At 44.0% G+C, this 7805-nt stretch overlaps 1 pseudogene; it reads right to left on the reverse strand.

The window, feature by feature from the left end:
* Positions 1 to 426: 426 nt before the first annotated feature.
* On the reverse strand, positions 427 to 526 carry LOC115836126 (annotated as a pseudogene).
* Positions 527 to 7805: the final 7279 nt, after the last annotated feature.

Raw genomic sequence — 7805 nt, forward strand, 5'->3', positions numbered from 1 at the left:
TACTTATCTCTATACCTGTTCACACAAGACAGTGAACTAAATGTCTTCACATATTCAATGAAATGAGCACAAATTGCTACCAGTTTCAGTAGTTTTACATTAAGAATTTTCTTTTTTTTTTTTTTTTTTTTTTTGAGACAGAGTCTCGCTCTGTCGCCCAGGCTGGAGTGCAGTGTCGCGATCTCGGCTCACTGCAAGCTCCGCCTCCCGGGTTCACGCCATTCTCCTGCCTCAGCCTCTCCGAGTAGCTGGGACTACAGGTGCCCGCCACCACGCCCGGCTAATTTTTTTGTGTGTTTTTAGTAGAGACGGGGTTTCACCGTGGTCTCGATCTCCTGACCTCGTGATCCGCCCGCCTCGCCCTCCCAAAGTGCTGGGATTACAGGCGTGAGCCACCGTGCCCGGCCTAGAATTTTCTTATTTTAAGAAAATGTGGAATGCATCACGAATTTGAGTGTCATCCTCACACAGAGGCCATGCTAATCTCCGTATAGTTCCAATTTTAGTTTATGTGCTGCTGAAGCGATCATGGTTTCCGTTTTTTTCTGACCAGATTCTGCATAAGCATCTTCTATAGAGAAGCCTCCTGCAGGTATTGACGGATTCTTTGTTTTTCTCCAGTTCCTAATCATTCACGAGAGGTTTCACCTTTGACTACTGACAGTTAACTGTAATCCATGTGGTTGAAGTTCGTTCCATGAAGTTAGTGGCGTACCCCCTCTCAGTCTTACAAAGTTTAATAACAGGTACTTACAGATTGTTACCTGTGGCTTTCCACTTGAAGGAGGTAAATCCTTCTTCAAAGGAAATCCGACACATGGCACACACACAGATAGTTGAAATTCTCATCCAGCCCTTTGTTTACCCAGCATCTATTTGATGCCCGTCTCCATATATATGGACAGAACTGTTAGAATGCAATGTGTGGAGAAAAATAAAATACCCACAAACACACACACACACGGTCCCCTCCTCTTGGGTCAGTTTTTCTACACTGCAGGTTGCTATGTCAGTTGAATTAATCATGACTAGTACTAAAAAAAAAAAATAAGAAATTTGGGCAGGGAGTGGTGGCTCACACCTATAATCTCAGCACTTTGGGATGCTGAGGCGGGCGGGTCATTTGAGGTCAGGAGTTCGAAACCAGCCTGGCCAACATGGTGAAATCCTTTCTCTACTAAAAAATATAAAAAAATTAGTCGGGCATGGTGGCACGTGTCTGTAATCCCAGCTACTCAGGAGGCTGAAGCAGGAGAATCTTTTGAGCGGGAGGTGGAGGTTGCAGTGAGCTGAGATTGCGCCACTGCACTCAGCCCAGGCAACAGAGTGAGACTCCATCTCAAGAAAACAACAACAACAACAACAAACAACAAAAAAGATTCAGGGCACTTTTTCTGCAGCAAAGCTAAGAGCGTTTCATCAGCTGCATGTCCCACGTCATGTAAAACTGAGTTTCTTCCAGTGGGTTGTGGTCAATAGTATGAAAAGCACTGACATAAGGGAGTTACAGTCTAATGCAAGAGACAAATGGCAACACCATGGCATTGGAGGAGACATAGGAAGAACTATCAGCTCATGTATCAGAGGAGGAATTTAATTATCCAAGGAGATTTGGAAATGCTTCCCGGAGGAAGCTCAAGTTGAAAAGGCAGTAAATGGCGTAGATGCCCTTCACCCTGAGGTATCTTCCATTAATCCCTGCAGCGCACTTCTAAAGGTAATCACGGTTGGGCAAATAGATGAACAAAACCTTGCCTTCTTCTTCAGAATGATTGGTGGTTTAAAAGGAAAACTAGTACCAAGTACAGAACAAATAAATTCTTTCTTCTTTTTTTTTCTTTTTCCTTTCTTTTAATTTTTTTCTTTGTTTCTTCTTATCATCTAGAAGTGCCTTTGGTCTTGTCGTTTCAAAATCTTGAGGGTTTTGGAAAGGTTAGCATTTTACATGGAGGTTCCCATGGCTCTATGGTAGATCTTCTTGTATCATATGCGAATTTATATATAGGGTAGAGGGGGCCACAAGGGCAGTATTTTTATATGTAGACTATCTGGAAGGTTTGTATTTATAAAGCCAAACCCCAAAATAGGTTTTCTTAAACTTTTGAGTTTGTTTAGAGTTGTTACATAATTCTAGCAAATTTTACCACTCAAAGACCCTTATGCTTGGTCTCATTTACAAAGCTGGACCATTTTATATAGTCAGGATATAGTTATCAATTAATGCAGTCAATATTTTTAAATACTTTGTCTAACTTGAAAAATATCCTTCCCCAGCACAAAATTCTTCTTCTTTTTTTCTTTTTTTTTAATTTGAGAAGGAGTTTTGCTCTTGTTGCCCAGGCTGGAGTGCAGTGATGTGATCTCAGCTCATTGCAACCTCTGCCTCCTGGGTTCAAGCGATTCTCCTGCCTCAGCCTCCTGAGGAGCTGGGATTACAGGCACCCACCACCACGCCCAGCTAATTTATGTATTTTTAGTAGACACAGGGTTTTACCATGTTGGCCAGGCTGGTCTCAAACTCCTGACCTCAGGTGACCCACCCACCTCAATCTCCCAAAATGCTGGGATTACAGACATGAGCCACCGCACCCGGCCCAAAATTCTTATATGATAAATCAAACTTATAAAAATAGTGAACCTGATATTCTGAAACATCACAATGCTTTGTATATATTTAAACCTCAACTTAGAATTACAAATCTAAATCAATGACTCAATTGTATGTTTTATATTGGAGTTACTTGGCTATTTCCATAGCTGAGTTCTCCTGAATATCAGAAACAAAACTAAATAGATTTTTACATATCCAAAAGTATGAAGAGTCTGGTTATGGTACTTCTTTCAGTTAAAAGGCACTGGCCTTCCAGGGGGAATCACTGTCATTGGGTTGGACGTTTCAGCTGGGCATGAACTCTAAGGCAGCAGATACCCAGGGTGCTTCTCCTCGGCACCCACCAAGGAACTGACCTCCCACCACATGATGTTGACTCATCCCTTCCTATGTGATTTTTTGGTATTTCTTTTGCAGCCTGCTTGAAGTGACATAATGACCAGATATGTTTGTAAGGATGCTGACTGCGATTTGGTCAGAGGCCCTGGTAGGCCCACCGAATTCTTACCATACATCAGTGACCTCATAACCTTTCGAGCTTTCTATTCATGAAGCTCAAAACACCCCTCTCAGTAACATACACACATCACTTGATAGATTTTGCATTTTCTTCGCTCTTAATATACTCAAATGCCTTTTTCATTTAAATCTAGAGTTTGATCGGGATGAAATGCTGCATTTTTCCATATATAGGCATTTCTGCTACGTGCAATGTATTTTCCTAACAAACAAAAAGACACTCCACTCTGCCAGATAATGTATTAAAATAATAGTGCTTCCATAAGAGTTAGAGCGGAACACTCAATCCCTATACAACTCAAACCAGATGCTTACAAAATGTTAACAGCCCTTAAAAAAAAGCCACATGTAGAGTCGAAGACACATAAACTTGTAACAACAACAAAAACAAAAATACAGGGTAACTACTGAATCCGCTTTTTTAGGAAGTGAAAGTTATTTGATAAGTAATTTGGGAAAGGGTTGAGGCTGCCGAGTTAGGGTGGCCAGGACACGATGCCCATAGGAGCAGCAAAATCAGCATCTCTATGACAGAGTATCTGGTCAAACTGAGCCAAGAAGAGTGTGGTGTGGATGGCCATCGTGATCTCATCACAGCAGAGAGATCACCCCACTGAGGGCTTGCTGCACTTGGCTGCGTTAGTGTTCTCTGCCTTCAACTGCTCTTACTTACAACCAAACTTCAGTGTGCCAGGGAAAGGTCATGTTTGAATCAACATGATTTTCTTGTCATACTAAAACAAGTTCTTTATTTTGCGTTATAGAAACATGTTATTTTTAGCCCCACAGTTGATTTCCAATCCTTGTAGGACAATTCCCAAGGATGTTTAAGATCTATTTGAACTTTGAGTTTCACCTGCCTTCTCTAGTCATGACAATGGAGACTCCCCATTCTACATATTCTTCCTGGACAGCTCCCTGTGATCTAGTCTTCAGCTACCTTCTATATGCCAGAACTTTATCTCTAGTTTAGGTCCCTCTGTTCGTCTTCAGGCACATAAGGATGTACCTATTGATCATTGGAACTCTCTATTCAGATATTGTGCAGGGCGCCTCAAAGTCAAGGTGTCCAAAATGAAACATATACATATATATACACCATCCTCTTCCCGTGTCAAAGGCAACCACATCCACTCAGTTTTTCAGGAATACCAGTATTGTCTGAGAAAGACTATCTGCTTCATATTTCTATAGTTAATTACCAAGTTTTAGCTATCTAAGACTTTTTTTTTTTTTGAGATGGAGTCTTGCTTTTGTCACCCACGCTGGAGTGCAGTGGCACAATCTCAGCTCACTGCAACCTCTGCCTCCCGGATTCAAGCGATTCTCCTGCCTCAGCCTCCCGAGTAGCTGGGATTACAGGTACGTGCCACCACGCCCAGCTAATTTTGTATTTTTAGTAGAGACGGGGTTTCTCAAATCAGGCTAGTCTCGAACTCCCAACTTCAGGTGATCTGTCCATCTCGGCCTCCCAAAGTGCTGGGATTATGGGCGTGAGCCACCGCTCCCAGCCTGAAATTTTCAGAGTAGACAATCTTACCTTGAAGATGACTTTTGCCTTCCCAGTGATGAATTTTGAGAGAGACCTGTGTTGCTGAGATAGAACACGAGTCTCACACAGAAGCATCGAGTCTGTTAACACAAGCCTTCAGGCTTTTTGGGTGCATCTCACATATGCTATTCTTGAAATCCATTACATGACATCTCAGATGCTTTGCCATCTCAGCCATCATCCGCTACTGCACAGTAAACCCTGGAGCACAGCTGCCATAACCAGACGTTCCTTTCCATCTCCTTAGAGGCACTCACAGCAAGGACTGCATGCACCTGCGATTACAAGTGTTTTAATCAAATGATGTGAATGGATAGAACAAGTCAGCTCTTTCTTGAAATCTGGTAGATCCAAGCTAGCCTTCATACTTTTCAGGGAGGAAGAGAAGGATTAAGGAGAGAAAAATCAATAAAAACCTCTCATCTTGACCTGATTTTCTGCAGCAACAGGAATTTGTCTTTAATGTCAGCTCACGATCACATTCCTTCATCTTCTGAGTCACACTCTGAGTCACACTTGCCATTCTTAGCCTGTAAAGAAGCTGTCTGGGACTTTCCTCCCTCCACCCTAGACCTCCCTCAGAACGTTACTGTCTACCCACATTCATGCTGGAACTCTCATTTGGAATGAGGGGAGGGAGGCACAGTTTTGCTAAGAGGCAGAATAAAAGCATGACCCAGGTGCCAGCCTCCAGCTGCCTGGGAACCCAGTCTTTGTGAGGTGGTTTTATTTGTGAAAGCCATGATTCTTAACTTCTTAACTTTATTGCATGTTAGAATCACCTGAAAAGTGACAACAATTCGGATTTTTTTTTTGTTTTTTTTTACACGGAGTCTTGCTCTGCTGCACAGGCTGGAGTGCAGTGGCACGATCTCAGCTCACTGCAACCTCTGCTTCCCGGGTTCAAGTGATTCTCCTGCCTCAGCCTCCCGAGTAGCTGGGATTACAGGCATGTGCCACCATACCCAGCTACTTTTTCTATTTTTTAGTAGAGACTGGGTTTATCCATGTTGATCAGGCTGGTCTCGAACACCTGACTGTGGTCAGGTGGTCTGCCTGCCTTGGCCTCCCAAAATGCCCAGATTACAGGCGTGAGCTGCCGTGCCTGGCCTTGCTGGCTCCTTTTGAAAGCCCAGTCATAAACTTACCTAGAAGTAAGCACTCTCTTCTCTGGCCTTACCAACTGCGGCTACAAGTAATCAATGAACATGGGAGGAGTGTCCCCAGGCAGCATCCGGCACCAATTATTATTGGATAGTTCAGGGGCCAGGGGAACCTCAGTCCATCCACTGCCAGGGACGGGCTTGACAGGATCCTTGCCCAGCAAGCCTCCTTTTGGTCACAAAACTCAAGGAGTCTGGTTGCCAACCAGACTCCTTGAGTTCTGCATTTGTGGCTCATTTAGTTCTGTGGAAATGGCAGCATGACTCTGTGGTTGATAGCCTGGACTCTGAAATAAGGCCACCTCTGGGCCGGGCGCAGTGTCTCACGCCTGTAATCCCAGCACTTTGGGAGGCTAAGGCGGGCAGATCACAAGGTCAGGAGTTTGAGACCAGCCTGACCAACATGGAGAAACTCCGTCTCTATTAAAAACAAAAAAAATTAGCCGGGTGTGGTGGTGGGCACCTGTAATCCCAGCTACTCAAGAGGCCGAGGCAGGAGAATCGCTGGAACCTGGGAGGCGGAGGTTGCAGTGAGCAGAGGTCGAGCCACTGCACTCCAGCTTGGGCAACAAAGGGAGACCCAGTCTCAAAAAAAAAAAAAAAAAAATCTAAGACAAGTCACATAACTAGCATTTGTTTTCTCATCTGTAAATGGGGCAGGAACTCATGTCCACTTCACAGGGTCACGTGTTGAAAGCTTTGAGAACGGTGTCTGGCAAGAAGCGGGTGCCATTAGAACAACCAGTCTCATGTTTCTTTCCGTTAACGATCCTATTTTTTTGCAGCGGGGTGAGAGGTAGAGTCTTATGGATAAATGTTAAGATTTCTGGGCCGGGCGCAGTGGCTCACACTTGTAATCCCAGCGCTTTGGGAGGCCAAGGCAGGTGCATCACAAGGTCAGGAGTTCAAGACCAGCCTGGCCAAGATGGTGAAACGCCGTCGCTACTAAAAATACAAAAATTAGCCGGGCATATGGTGGTGGGCACCTGTCATCCCAGCTACTCGGGAGGCTGAGGCAGGGAATTGCTTGAATCTGGGAAGAGGAAGTGGCAGTGAGCCAAGATCACGCCACTGCACTCCAGCCTGGGTGACAGAGAGAGATTGTCTCAAAACAAACAAATAAACAAACAAACAAACAAGCAAGCAAAAAAGATTTCCCTAAGAAAAGCAAAAAGTGGACTTTCTCATTAAGGAAGTGGTGTGCACTTACAGTCCCAGCTACTTGGGAAGCTGAGGCAGGAGGACCACTTGAGCCCAGGAGTTCAAGGCCAGCCTGGGCAACATAGCAAGACTCTGTCTCTACAAAAACAAACAAACAAACAAACAAAAAAAAACAAAAAAACAGATGAGGAAACAACGTGTATATACTTAAGCATCTGTTTCCCTATAAAATACTAGTTTAATGTGGGATGATTATTTATTTCCTAATATACTGGGTGTATTACCCCACCTAGAACTTAAAGGTTTTTAATAATTCCTGCAGAATTAAGTGATAGAAGCAAGACACAGAACAAGTGACCTTCGCTCTCAAGGGTTTTTCTAAATTAATCTGCCATTATTCTTTACCAATATTAAATCCCATACACATGGTAGTAATTCAAATTATTTATCTCTAACAATCTCAAACCCCTGAATCTGCATTAGAATGAGGGAAGAAGTTAGACTATAACTCCTTTTTTTTTTGAGACGGTGTCTAACTCTTGTGGCCCAGGCTGGAGTGCAATGGCGTGATCTTGGCTCACTGCAACCTCTGCCTCCTGGGCTCAAGTGATTCTCCTGCCTCAGTCTCCCAAGTAGCTGGGATTACAGGTGCCTGCCACCATGCCCGGCTAATTTTTCTATTTTTAGTAGAGATGGGGTTTCACCATGTTGACCAGGCTGGTCTTGAACTCCTGACCTCAGGTGATCCACCCACCTCAGCCTCCCAAAGTGTTGGGATTACAGGCATGAGCCACCGTGC

The sequence above is a fragment of the Nomascus leucogenys genome, chromosome 7b (assembly GCF_006542625.1).
Source record: "Nomascus leucogenys isolate Asia chromosome 7b, Asia_NLE_v1, whole genome shotgun sequence".
NCBI classification, from domain to species: domain Eukaryota; kingdom Metazoa; phylum Chordata; class Mammalia; order Primates; family Hylobatidae; genus Nomascus; species Nomascus leucogenys.